Consider the following 15,757-nt stretch of genomic DNA (forward strand, 5'->3'; position numbering starts at 1 on the left):
AGCCTGGTGAGAAGCTTGAGACCTCACATTCTTTGGAAGAGACTATTCCTAGATGTCTTCATTTACAGTGCCACGAGTGGACTGGGGACACAGTGCCTTAGAGGTAGACTCCGTATACCTTTGGAAGCTAGAAAGATGTCCACTGTTCCCAACTCTGTTTGTGGTAGAAGGTGGGGGGGAACAAGCTGACCCATGGGCTTTTTTGCTGAGTAGTGACAGGTGATTCACCTCATGTACCTTTTGTACATACAGATTTTCTTCACCCATACAGCCCTTATGGTGTGTTACAATGTGAGCTAAAGATAGCCTCCTTCACAAAGGTCCAGAGCACTGAGCTGGCTCCCTCCCTCTCAAGCCTCAACAAAATTGTTCCAGCTTTCCAAAACCTATTTGGAATTGCCTTCTAGAAAAGTCATCAAACAAACTGACAGATAAACAAAGAACCGCTTCCCTGTCTTATACCCCATGAGGATGACTGAGTTTTCAATTTCTAAAAACAATTCAGTGCTGTTTACTTACTCTGCACTTTTTTTTTTTTTTCTGGAGTAAGTTTTTCTTTTCTTATCATTGAAGAACTGAAGGTAGCTAAAATAATCTAGTACCTTGCTATTCAAAATGTGGTTGTGAGACCAGAGGAATCAGTATTTCTATTAGAAATGTGGACTCTCAGGCCCCTACCCACTGCTAGTGAATCAGAATTTGCATTTAACAAGAGACCAAGTTCATTTGTATGCACATCAAAGTCTTAGAAATGCTGATACAATGCAGACTGCTTTTCTTTTTCTCCAGTTTATATTTATCTTGCTGTTTTGGTGCCCAATTCTTGCTTCCAGTTTCTTATTATTTACTCCACAGCTTTTCCTTGATTTTGTTCTAAGTGGAATATTTAAAAACAGATTTTCAGCATTTAAATTCTACAAAATACTATCTGTCCTCTCCACTATACTCTGCAAAATGCTTTGTAGATAATAGGACTAAATCGGAGCCATTTGTGTAACGGGTTACTCCAGAATTTGCAGACGTTGTGGCATCATGGATTTTTCTATGGATGTTGTAGTAGGGAAAGTTTTTTGTTACCCCTAGGGAAAGCTACTCTGCACATGGAGCACAAGCTAAGAATCTCCTACTGCATGGAAAGCGATGTGATGGAGCCAGCTTATAATGGTTTAAGAGAGCCGATTGTATGCATCTTTTTCCAGTGCCAGGTTCATTGACAGCCTTACGGTTGCTTGAAGTTACATTTGATGGAGGTATTTATAATTTATACCACAGAAATTGGCAAATGCTACAAATCAGGGTTTGGTTTTGGTTTTTTGTTCTTTGGGTTTTTTTTTCCTGTATTATATTGCTGGAATATAAACATCCCAAATTCTCCTAAGTAGTAAAAATAAACATTTTTCCTGTAACCGCAGTTTAGTTCACTCTTACTGATTTGTTTCCTTTATAATATTGCCTGGAATTAATCTACAAATGTGAGGGAAGATTACAGAATTATAATCTTAAACAATAGTACGTGGTAGATAAGTAGATGGTTAAAAAAAAAAGAAAAATGAGTCTTAGGCATGATAAGTAGATTGTCCAAAACAATATAATTAACAAATAGTGAAATGAGTAATGGCATATTTATCCTTATCTTTTATTTCTCTAAAACCTTTGCTGTTTTTCATGTAAGTCAGGATATGATTTGAGACAGGACCAGAAGGGCTTGGATGTCTGCTCATGCCAAGGAAAAATACTTGCCAGGACAAGTTTCTCAGCAATGAAAAGAAAATAAGAGCTAATGTTAAAAAGCGAATACCATGAGTCAGGTACTATTTTAAATATGCCATAGGTATTCATTCACTGAAGCCTCAGGAAAACCCAAAAACGTGAATACCTGCATGTTGTAAATGAGGTTGAGAAAACTTGACTAAGATCCAAGAAGCAGGATGTGGTTGATTTGGGATTTGAACCCTGATCATTCCACATCATTGCCTTCAGTAACAGATCCTTGGTTAGGGAGGCCACCAGGCTCAACCTTACATTGTTGTAATCAGTTTGGCCATACATTTTAGGAAAATGAGGTTTCAGATATGCTTCTCTTCATAAAGCTTCAGTAGCTTTTACTTGTAAAATGTGAATTTTCTTAAATTAATCTATTCTATATTAATATCAATCCATTATATATTAGTATTAAATTAATCTGTAATCTATTATATACATATATCTGTTATAATCTATTAGACTTCATCTTTTTTCCTATTTCAAAAACTGAAAGCTCTCCTAATCCATAGCTTGAATATTCTCTTGTCCATTTTTATGTCATACAAAAATGTCTTCTTAAATTTTTCTGAAAATTTTCTATTTGAAATAAAAGCATGCCATTACTCTCATAATTATTATTAATAATTTTAAAAGCTAAATTTTAATTTTATAGAGTCAATCTGCCTCCTTTTTTTTTTTTTTTCCAGTCAAGCCTTTATCCAGTAAAACATTTGTCTTGACAAATATAGAGACATTTCAATATCAGGCCATATGTAGCCAGAAATGTATTCTGATGAAAGAAAGGCAATATACATAAATTATCCCACAAGAAAACATTCCATTAACTATAGACAGCTGACCTTCATTGCATACAAAGTGATTTATAATATAGGCTGTTTTTGCAAAAGACATTCTAAGAGGCAACAGTTGTCTAGATCTTGGCAGTGGTTTGGAGTCATTTTGTAATTGAGCATTAGATTTATGAAGTCAATAACATCAACAATGTATTCTGATTTTATCTTAATTGGATGCAATTAGACCTAGGTGTGCTTTTCATAAAATTAAAGATCTGAAGCACGGCAATAGGAAAGACGCCAGTGTTCTTCACTTTGCTAGATGAAACAAATTGAGCTTTTATATGCTACTGGGATTTCTACATATTTATGGAGATAAATGCTAGGAGGTGGTACATATTCTCCTTGATTTTTCCTTCTCAGGATTTACAAGAAGAAAATATATATAACTTGAGAATTCAGTTTTCATTCATTTATCCAACAAATATATTTTAAGGATCACTAAGTTCCAGGCACTAGTCTATTCTTTAAGGATACCCTGGTGAACACTCATGGACTTTCTTAACATTTGGGGAAGATTGAAAATAAAAACATAGATTAATATATAGATAATATATACAGTATAGAATATTTTACATATAGTTTCTATATGTAGGTACTATATATACGTTATATATGTACGCACACTATATATTCTATCTACAGACCCTGCTTTGAGACCCCATGGTGAAGGCCTTTCGCAATAAAAAGGAAGTTCAACTGAAAAACGCTGGAAGGGGAATAGTCAAATTTCAGTTGAAGTTAGGAGATAGAATTAATGTGTTTGTGAAAAGGTAAATAGAATCGAGAAACTTGCTTATCAAGAAAGTTTCCATAAAGAACAATGAACACATCTGAAGTAAGGTTAACAACGGACTATTGGGTGAGGGACAAACAAGCAGAGAACACTTGGCAATTAAGAGTGCTATAGAGGTTAATGAGCCCTGGGTGATGTATGGAAGTTTTGAATCAGTACACTGTACACCTGAAATAATATTACACTGTGTGTTAATTAACTGGAATTTAAATAAAAACTTAGAACAAAAGAGAGTGCTATATAGGTTAAGAAAAATGACCGGAGAGATGGGGTTTGTAGGTGACTTAATATAATTCTCACAATAGCTCTATCAGACAAGCAATAGAATTTCTGTCTGTACATAACTTTCCTTGGGTAACATAGGGTCTGGGATTTGACCTTTGTTTATGTAATATGGGACACAGTAGAGCATAATTTTTAAGGAGTTGGCTTTAGATTCAGACTAAATTCTGGTTCCACCACTTAGTATAAAAATTTGATCAAGCTTCTTAATCTCTCTGTACCAGAGTTTCATGATCTGCGAAATGGGGCAATAACAACACTTAACTACAGGAAGCTGTTGTGAAGATCAAATTGGCAATTCATTTTATTTGCTGAGAAGAATGTCTGGAATGTCATAAGTGTCCAGTTGAATTTAGCTGCTGATCTTTTCCATTAATTATAATCTCTGCCCTACCTATGTCTTCTAGTCACATAGGAAAAGAATCCATGCCATGGGAAAAAACAAGTCATGCACCGCCATGAGAGAGGGGCTATTACAGCTGGTTCTGCCTGGATTGTTATCAGGCACATGTTCAGGAAGAGAGATTGCTGATACTTTGTGAGAGTCTAATTGGCCAGTTAGTGGTAGTCAGGTTTACTGATGACTGAGAGATGAACACCTTCTCTTGCATTTCCCCCTTCCACATTGTAGGAAGGGCAAGGCCAGGCCTGGACCTTTAGGGTAGAATAGCTATCTTTATCTCGTCTCTCTTTCTATATTCCTCTTGCATACAGCCTGGTGAATGGCTATTAGATCAGGTCATTTTGTTCACCACTCCCTCCCTACCTCTACCTTGTTAAGCTCTGTTTTGTTCACTTTTTTTCCATAGGCACTGAGACAGTGTGTTGAAATCATATGATCTAGATTTGGGCTCAAGCAGAGGTGGATGCCGTGTGGTTGGCTTGGGGCCACTTATTTCAACAGTGGCTAGTGGTGGAAATTTGACTCCCATTTTGATATTCCTGCCTGTGTGTTCAGAACACTCAGAAGCTCCGTGGAGATGGTGAGACACGGGCAGGGTCTTACCTGCCCCTCACAGGCTCCTGCTCACATCTGTATGTGTGACAGGTATCTCCCCACCATTGGCCGACCCTGTCAAATTTTATCTTTCTCTCTTTCAGAGTGCCTCAACTAAATAAGCAAATTACCACTGAGGGAGAAAAGTTTTCAAGAACATTTATGTGTGTGTTGGAACTTCAGTTGAACAGATTTCCAGCAAAATAATAAAGTTTTTAATAAACCACAGTTTTTTATTATTTATAATTCACTTATTTTTTATTTGAATATTATTTATTTACCATACAATATATATATTTTTAAAGTATGTAGCTACAGGTTTTTCTTTCTTTTTTTTTTTTTTTTAAAGCATCAGATTAGGGAAGCGTGGTTTGTCTCTAAGTTTCTCTTGACTTTCTTTTGTCTCCTCAAAGTTTAAAATACCCTTTTAATGCATCGTCGTCAGAAGCAGAACTATTATTATCATTAGCAATTACATTTAAGACAATCTTCAGTTCCCACTCTTTTCATTTGTAACACAAATTCTGCATGTACCCTCCAAATCACCACCCTTGAGAGAATCTTCTGTAGCTCTGTCTGCCTCAAAAATGTGCAGCTCGTTCCTCAGAACCACTTATGCTAACCAAACTATTAGCACCTGCTGAACCTCCTCTCCATCAGTCATCAATCATCAGCAATCAGGCAGCTACTTGATAATTAGTTGAGAGGGGGAAAAACACTTCAAAGAACTAAAAATATTTTCCACAGTGACTTTGTGAATAAAATAATTATTTTCCCTCTATTAATCCACTTACATATCTCTCAGGAAAATTTAAAAACGCTGTGCCCATGCATCAATACAATTCAATGTATCATATGCTTTTTTACTCATAGTTACTAGGAAAGCAATGGATAACAGATGCAGACAATTCCAAGGTATTACATATGTAATTTAATTTTTTTCTTTTTATACATATTGTCTTTATCACCTTTCCTGATAAAAGAAAAGCTTAAAAAACAAAATGAGGCACATAGGCAGAAAATAGCTAAAAGCTATTTGGTGCTCAGTGCCAAGCACTACATTAACATAGTTACATATATTAACTCACAGAATCCTCATGAATATCCTTTGTGGAAGGCACTATTTTTATCTCCACTTTACAGAGGAAATCGGAGACAGAGAGATTAAGTGACTTGCCCAAGATCATACAATTGATAAGAGGCATGGCTGAGATTCTAACCCAGACAACGTGGCTCCAGATCCCATAATCTTGACCACAGGGGACAGGTTAGATATAAAAATACATGAAATGATGGACACACACAGGCAAATCAGTGAGAAACATGATGTGCCTTTTTTTTTTTTTTGGTGAGTATCCACATAATTATAAGACTTATACATATTTTCGCAAAGAATCATATATGGAGATGACCTCTAACAATAAGATAATAATAACAACATGAAGGTAATAATATTAAATGTATTAATAGCTAATAATTATTGAATGTAACTCTGCTCAAGACACTACACAGTTCCTTACGCGTTTCATTTCCTGTGACAGGTTACTGGCCCCAACACAGAATCCAAAGCTACGTTCTTATCAATGCTCATTACTTACAGTAGTGGATAAACTAATTGCCTATAAGTTATCAATTTTCAAAAATTGCCAAAAACCAGATGAACTCTTTCCAGTATGCCTAGTTGAAATATTATTTCACAATCTTTTATTTTTTTGCTGGGACCTATATGTTTCTAATTTGAGAATTTGCCCACACAGAAGTGTATTTACAGAGTACCAAAAATGTGGAGAAGTCTTTGGTGTAAGAATCTTTATGCTTGATTTTTGTCTGCACTTCACTAACAATTTTAATTGCGAAATATATTTATACACATACAGATATATGAGTTTTGCACTTGACAACTGTAGAATCCAGTGCATCTACTGGATGATAATATATAGGTTTGTGTGATGTGTGAATTAGAAAAGATAATAATGAATATATACACTTTGTTGGTTCCTATGACATTAGAAAAGTTGAGCATGTACTTTAGCTCTCTACCCTAAGGTTTTAATAAACTTTACTTGCCCAGCAGCTGTGCAGGCTTGTCTAATGTGGCTATTTATTTCGGCAACCAGTATCTTTTACATAGAGATGCAAATGAAAAGGGAGCAGAAGCTTGAAAAGGGTAGAGATGCATCTCACATGCAAATGGCAGGCATTATTTTCTACTTTCCTGCACTATAGCTTAACTGCGTCATCATTCCATTCCTTGTAAATGAACACAGCCTTTGCTGTATTCATTTGTGACCAGTAATCATTTTTTATTTATAAACAAACACAAAGGTGCTAACACAATAAAGTAAAACATTGCTGTCAGAAAAAGAAAAGAGGAATGTACCGTACTGTAGCATGCTGATACTTTTTATCCTTTGAATCACCACTTATTTTTAGAACAAGAGACTTTAAAAATGAAAGGTCTTTAAATATTTAGGCTTGGAAGTCTTTCTAAGTAGGAACCATTTCCAAAAGTAGAATTTTAAAAGGGAAAATATTGATTATTTTTTGTTTTGTTTTCTGAGATAGGAATCATTTATTTTTTATCCTTAAATATGGGTGTCTGTAATTATACTGACCCATTTATTTTTTATCCTTAAATATGTGTGTCTGTAATTATACTGTAATTATATCTCTTTCTTGATATATTTACATGCAGAGTAGTTGCAAAATAAAATCTTAAGGCAGAGTTTAAGGGGAAAGAAAGGTCAAAAGAGAAAGGAAGAAAAATGCAGAAGGGGAGAAATAGCATGAAGTCTTATAAGTCTAACACTTATAATTCATTCATATATACATTATATGCATATATATATATCAAGTATATATATTTGGTAGCAACAAACATGGGGCGGGGAGTCTCCTTACATGTTGAAAAATGGCAACAGGGTCCACAAAACTTAATTCCGTACTTACTAAAAATGCTACCAGATTTGTTATAAAACTACTCAGATAAAGTAGTTTTATAACCGTGTCTTTGTAACTCAGATAAAGATCCAACAGGGTTAAGAAAGGAAGAAAAAATGAAAAAGTAACAAAAAAAATCAGGGGAAGCACAACCAACAATGTACAGAAAAGGAGAGCAAGAGAAACACCAAGACTGGGGTAGAAATAGAGAAATGGAGGCATTCCAAGAGATAGATCAACCCTGGGGAAACAGGGAGGGATAAAATGCTAGGGTTGAAAGCACATATGCCCTTGTGTCTGAGAAGTTCATCTCTCACTAAATGCATGCTGTTTTGTGATGTATTTATCTGAGCATCATTTTCAAATGTAATAATAATAATCTTGGTATCAATTATTTTAAAGGGTTATTGTGAGAACTAAATCATATAAATATGTGAAAGTGTCCAGTACAGAGAATATTTTAAAGATACATTACGCAGTTATTTCATGCTACTGATTCGTAGAAATGGAAAAATAACACCTAAAGCCGTATCTGGAGCAAAGACTCAGAGAGAGCAAAGAAACATGAAAAATGAAGACAAAAAAAAAAAAAGAAAAAAAAATCTGTGAATTAGACGTAAGTGTAAAGAGAAAAAGACACAAAGTTAATTTTAATTCCAGGGATTCAGTCTGGAAATCACAGAAAATCAGTATTATTTAATTTTATGGACGTCATCTCAGAAAGTGCAAATTATCCTGACAGGATTTTGGATATACACAGTTTTAATGTTTGTTAAAGTACTGACAGGCCAAGACCAAAGTCATTTTCATTTTATTCCCTTTAGTTAAAGGAAGTAAGTTCCTTCAGAATAAAAGAAAAGTCAGTTTGCAGGGATTTGCCAGTAAAAGTTCCTATCCTCACACCTGAGACCAGGAGTAGCTGAATAGTCAGAAAATTTATTTTTCTTCTTGTCGATAGAAAAATACTAACAATCTCTGCTCTGCAAATTAGAATGTATCGTTTGTTTCCCCAGAAAATGAAAATGATAATGTTTTCACAGAGAAGTCTTCAAGCCATTTCCACCAAAGGCCTTTAATTCGCTTTTCATTTGCACATTTATAAATTGACTTCTTCCCATTTTCTAATTTTTGTCTTACAAATTGGACTAACTTAAGCCGAGAGCCGAGTTGAGTTCAACATTCACAAGTTCTCCTCCCTCCATTAAAAAGTTTGAAGTTTAATCTTTTTTGAAATGTTTAATATTTTTTTACATTGATCACTAGTACATAATCTCCAAATTTTAGGTGAGAAACTATATAAATCACTAAACTAAAAATGAAAGAAAATTTTTAGCTAATGTCATGTACTGAATAGATGATGAGTAAACTTTCTTTGATGATATCTATTTAAGTATCATATAAATGTGGAAGCATAGGCATATGATCCACAAAAGATTGCATTTAAGTACATAAGTGAGCCTAGAGAACTTAAGAATTTATTTTATTGAAGAAAGGTGAAAATTTATTGAGAGGCATTTCAATTTAGTTACGAAGTTGTGAGTTAGACTTTTATCAGAATCCTTATTTCAGGTAGTATAAAGTGTTGGATGAAAGGGAGAGGTATTTACCAGAATTATTCTTGCAAATACTGCATGTATTAATTATCCAAACTGAATGACGGGGATAATTTATTTCATTTTTCTATTCAATATGCATGGTTTTCAAAAATGCCTGTTGCACTGGGGTTTCGGCAATAACCTCCAAACATTAATTATTTCCTAAAAGTTTCATTTTATTTACATGCAAGTTGGCCTCATGTAAACATTAAAAATAGTCCAACTCTTGTAACTAGTATCTGCATAATTCTTCCCTGGTTTTAAAATGTTTTCACATACATTTTTCATTTGCATATCTTAGCAAACCTATAAGTATTAATAATCCTTTCTGGGATAAAATGTTGTATCACAGTAACTTTAAGGGACTTTTGCAGAGATTAAGCTGAGGGGCAAGCCTTATTTTCAGTCATAATTTTGTTTTTTTATTTTTTATTTTTTTTCAGTCATGATTTTAAATCCTGTGTTATTTCCACTATACTATGCTGTTTGATATAGTGATTTAGATGATTAGATGATGGAGTCTGACACTTTACCATCTGGCTTCAAATCCTTCCATTATTTATGACCTGTTTAACACTGAGCAAGTTAATTAATCTCCCTGGGTCTTAGTTTCCTCATCTGTAACATAGAAATGATAATAGTAACATATTCCTACAGGGCTAGTTAAATGATAAGCAAGATCCATTGCACAATGAAAATGTGAGGCCCCATGTTCCACAAGCAGGAAAAAAAGTTATTGTTAAAGGTACTAAAGTATAATGCTTTTTTTCTTTTATAATCTATCTCTCTTGACTTGTCTGGATGTTTTTTATAACCTGTTTATTATCATTTTAAGTACAGAAAAATTAAAAATTTAAATTATTAGCACAAATTATATCACTCATCTTTATGGTATGCAAAGCCAGTTTATATACAAATTTGAGAACATTTAACCTGTGTATGGATGGAATCATTGATATTACACAATTTTTATCCCACAGCTTATACATGTATATGTATTTTGCTCTTACCCAAAGACTCCAAATACTGCACAAAACTAACTCACCTGTTTTTATTTTATTTCTTGAGAGGCACACATTCTACCAATACTCTCTAGCTATAGCTTACTGACGAGTAAGGAAGGACAAAAGGAAAAATGGTTTGCCCTATCTTTTTCTTCCTTCCTGTATCACTCTTTTAACATAAATGGTTGATTAATACAGGAAAGTGACATGATCATGTTTCTTGAAGTACCATTACTTTTTTTCTGGATTCAAAGTAAGTTTTGGTTCGAAGAGAATGCTTGGCCTCTCATCGCTATCAGCACCTCTGCTCAGTCCATGATAGATGTAACCTGCTAACCTTGCACTTGGTTTGAATCTCCCTGACTTCCCATGCCAGTGTGGGTCCACTGGAATTGTATACTCTTAGGACATCATGAATGCTATATGCAATAAGGTAGCAAAAAATGGGGCATGCATATTGCATGTACCTCTTCGGTTCTTGTGCATGCTTCAATGTCCCATCAGCCTTTACTAAACAGCACATGTTCATTGATAAAATTATTTAGAATATCAAAATGATGATGGCATATCATTACACCAAGTCCAGGCCCTTCTGAACGTGAACCCCTGTGGAACAGTATTGGTCATATGTCCATGAAGCTGGCCCTCTCTGCCTTGAAGAATTGTGGGAAGGACTTCATGAGTTAATACAGGCAGATTATCTAGAAGAGTTCTTCATTCTTAGTCAACGCTTACCAAATGTTAGCCTATTATATAGTAAGCAGAGGTAAAGTAAACAGAGGTAAGTTATTGCTCTATTATATTAAGGGTACCTAAATTAAGTTAATGAATTCATATTACCTAGAGGACCTCAGATGATATGGGTGACCCCAGATTGCACACAAAATAATGAATAATAAGCCTGTGTAAAACGTACAGGAGTCTCTGAATCAGGAGTCCATTCAGGGTTCAGCCACACACATTGGCAGCCCTTTAAGAGCGGCAGAGCCTCTTTTCAGAAACCATTCCAGATGACAGTGTTAAGAGTCTAGCATGGAGGTTGAAGCACATGCTTAGGAGTTAGACAAACCAATGTTCTTAACCTGTATAAACTTGATTACATCCTGTACAATCTTGGACGTCAGTTTCATGGGCTATAAAATGCTCATAATAATTAATGATGAGATTTGTTTGAGAATTAAGTCAGGTAATGTGTAAACCATTTATTCAGTTACTCATATTGTTGTTACTTTTATCATCATCATTATTATTATATTTAAAACCTGACAATTAGCATCTACACCATAAAATGCATTTTACTGGGAGATTGGAGAGGGCAATTAAAAATAAATACATACACATACAGGAATATAGATTTCTAATTTATTTTTATCTTTGGTTCAAGAAATTTGCTGGCTATAGAAAGACTGGCAATAAATGCGACTTTATTGCTTCCAAAATTCCTAAATCCTACATATTTCCTTTCTGAGCAGGGCTCCGTGTGCCCACAGGGTGCAGCCTTTGTCCCTGGAGCAGAGCCAATTCGGTGCCATTGTAATGGAAAGCTTTGTTCCGCTCTGAAGACTTCAGGAATGAGGGATAAAGGTAATTCATGCACCAGAGATTATATCAAGTTTTAGGAAAAGAACTTAAAAAAAAATAAAAACCGGATGTGTATCTCTTTTGGAATATATATCATCTTATCTAAATTCATTGATAATATTTTAACTATTTCTCCAAATAAGAGAGAAAGCAACATTAAAGTATTCAAATTATTTGATTTGTTTTTTGCTTATTCTCAAAACAACTCTTTGGAGAGTTTTGTGTACAATGCCATGTTCTCCTTTCTTTTTATTCACCAGTGATACATACTGTTTCTTTACTTTAGATCTGTATTTTAGTATTCTACTCAGGAAACTTCCATTTGATCTGATTTCTCTCCACCTTTCACTCAATCAAGTAATGTTCTCATTTTGAAATGCTAATGTTCAGCTTTATATAGCAGTTAGTTGAGAACCTGTGACAATTCCATTTAGCCTATGGTAAATATTTTAGTTTTTTTTTTTTTTTAAAGGTCCCTCACCTTACAGCTTAATAAACAGTCTCAGCTGATACAAAAACAAACACCAGTTTAAAATCCTTCTATTTCTTTTTATTTTGTGTTTTATATTGTTCATCAATATTCAGAGTCTTTTCCCCTAGATCTGAGCAACTCTTACATACAGTCATATTAGTATCCCCAAATAAGTGCCGACTAAATCAGTCAACTCATGAATAATTTTTTAAGCCCAAGATAGAGCTCTTCCTGCCCAGGGATGCCACTTCAGCAAACTAAAACTTACATAACTTTTGTGTCCCTTATAAATGCTCTGCTTGACTGACCATCCCTAAACACCAGGCCAACTCTGGGCTCTAGACTTTTTTTCTTGTTCCTTCTCACCCCAAACAAGTTTGACCATGTGACCCTAGCCCATCAGTTGTCTTCCATTTTCCTCTTCCTTATTCTTTTTTCTTCATCTTATAAAAGCTTTCTGCCTTTCACCCATTTTGCAGTTCTCCAGATGGAGACTGTTTGCTTCATGAAATGTCAAAGTTTGTTTGTAGCCCCTAAATTGTCTTCTGTAATCATTTTTAACAATGTTTATACTTACCAACTGATAAAATGTTTAGTTATAACTTTATGTGTAGTTATGTTTCTTCGGAGAAGTTAGAAATTTAGAGCACCCAAGTCTTGTGCTACACCTTGCTAGAATTTAAGCATTTTAATAGAAATGCAGGATCCATCATTCCGTTGGAACTTACTTCATTTGTTTATTCAAACCTTGTTTCTAGACATCTACTAGGTGTCAAGTAATTTACTAAACATTGTGTTTAGCAGTGAACAAATCTGAAATGTTTCTTTATAATGTTTATTTAGAATTGACTCATTTATTCTTTCTAATCACCCTTGGGTTATTTGAGTTAATTCATTATAAGCCCTTTTATTCAACATTAATCATATAAATCATGTAGAAATGTATACATAGATTTTATTTATTTATTTATTTTTTTGGTAATTCATTTTAACCAAGAATGCATTAAGGTCAAATCTCTGTCCCAAGACTAGTACTAAAACTGTACATTTGTGAAATCAGAGGCAAAAGAAAAAGGAAAAAACAACAACGACAACAACAACAAGAGCAAAGCAGCACAACAGTTCATTTAATTTAAATTTCTTATTCCTAATTGTGTCTATGGTTATTACATATATTGATATGGAAATATCCCTTCTTTTATGGCATGGTAGATTTGTATATGTATAAATTAAACCTATGGCTAGTCCATTAAGAAAAATAATTTTCCTTGAAATTCAAAGCAAATAGGCAGGATAATAGTTATCTCATTAAGAATGAAGTAAATAGCTCTGTAAGGTAGAAATGAGTTTGTAAATTGAATAATTAATCTCTATTTTACAGATATGTTTATGTCATTAGTGCCAAGGACATTGTTTTATTAGTGCCAAAGTTAAGGACAAATAAAGTATCTTAAGGTACTAACTCAAATTAATGTTCAAACCCTAATAGCTTAAGTCAGTTTTACTGATAAATATACTCACGCCAATATTCTCTTAAAATAATGATCATGAGGACACTAGGAGACCAGTCATATTTAATTAGGCATATGGTCTTGATGGCCTATTTGGGAATTTGAATACTGGCAGGTTTGGTTGGCACAAAAGATATGAGATAAAGCCAAGCCCTTTCCATACACATGAAAAGTGCCACATTCATGATTTCTACACCGACTGTCAGATATTACTGAGACGGAAAATAGAGCAAGGTTCAATGTTTTTCTCTCAAATTAAAAGAACATTAAGCCAAACAAAAGGTCTCATTATACCTTGAAACAACGTCATTAGAAAGATTTATGCAAAAGCACAAGATATTCTATTTCAAGTAAAAGGTTGACATATACGTCGTTGTGAAAATTTACCATGATGCATGCTAATATACTATTTTAGAAATTTAAACAACCACCTAAAACTCCTTTTCTCATAGAGATATACTATATTCCTATATTTCCATGATTGTAGGCACATCTTTCTGAAAAGGTTTACAGTGATAAGAATAAAAAGTAAAGAAGAACTTCACTCTAGAACCTGGTCATTACCCATATTATAAATTTCGAATTTACAAAACAAGTCATATGAGACAACTCCTTATACAATTTTTTTAAATTTTCACATTCCTCAAATGTTACTTTTCTATATTTTTCTCTTGCTTCAGTGACTTTGATCATATATATTATTATATCTATATGACCCAAATTTTTATTTTAAACCCATTGGCTCACTTCCCCTTAAAAATATCTTACACACTAGCAAACTGACCTCAGCATTACTCCTGGAAGACAGCCACACATTTGCCATTTGTACACTCCTCCTTAATTTCTGTTTCAGGTTCCATTTTTTTTAATTTTAAAGATTTAATTAATTAATTAATTAATTAATTTAGAGCATGTGCGCAAGCAGCGGGAGGGGCAGGAGGAGAGGGAGAATCTCAAGCCAACTCTGTGCTGAACGGGAAGCCAATGCAGGGCTCGATCTCACAATCCTGAGATCATGACCTGAACCAAAATCAAGAGTCAGAGGCTTAACCAACTGAGCCACCCAGGCGCCCCTCTTTTCGGTTCCATTTCAACAGGGTAGGAGGCATTGGAATATAATGGTCCTAGAGTGAGACTCCCTGAGTTTGAATCCCAGCTCTATTATTTACCAACTGTGTGGTGTGTCAGAATCAGTACCTTTGTCCATAGTTTATAGCGTGAGGTTTACAGCGAATAAGTGAGATAAGTAAATGACACAAAGCAGATCCTGGTGCACAGCAAACATACTAAATAAGTTTAGCAATTATTATTGTCTGTTGAGATCCTACTTACCCTTCAAGCTCTCAGGAACACTGCTTTCCAGCACCACCAACTTTATTGATCTTCCTGTGTCCGAAATAACATTCTACATTCAACCTTGTATCATTGTTATGTCTGTCCTAGTCTTTTCTCCTTAACAGACCATTACCTCCTAGGGGAGAGTTTTTACTTCTGTCTTTATAAAATTCTAAGGTATATTCACGTGAGCAATATATATGGTAACATGAAGAATTGAAAGGCCCATACGTGCAGTGTTAAGATGTTGAAACCTACAGTAGCATATAACCTACTATTATTGGCTATGGCACATGTATGTCATTATTCTCCTTCTTTGGTCCTATGGCAGAGAGGGCAAGTAGCTTGTTAATCGTTCCAAAGTAGTAACAAATTTACACAAGTTTGCAAGGTTTGCAAGGAAAGAAATACTTATAAAATGGAACCAGTGTAACCACTGCTATAGATGTTGCCAACTATTTCATGACCAGGGCTGCTCATGCCCATTACTGGTTCTCCTCCTTCTGGCCACAAGGTTGGATTTTACTTCTCACTATTTTGAATTTAAGCATTAACAGGCAACCTACTGTGGCCTGAAATGTGAGCAGATACAATGTCTCATATCCTGGTGGAAGTTTTAAAAGTCGCTATGTAGGGGCACCTGGGTG

Source organism: Halichoerus grypus, chromosome 3 (genome assembly GCF_964656455.1).
Source record: "Halichoerus grypus chromosome 3, mHalGry1.hap1.1, whole genome shotgun sequence".
Taxonomy (NCBI): domain Eukaryota; kingdom Metazoa; phylum Chordata; class Mammalia; order Carnivora; family Phocidae; genus Halichoerus; species Halichoerus grypus.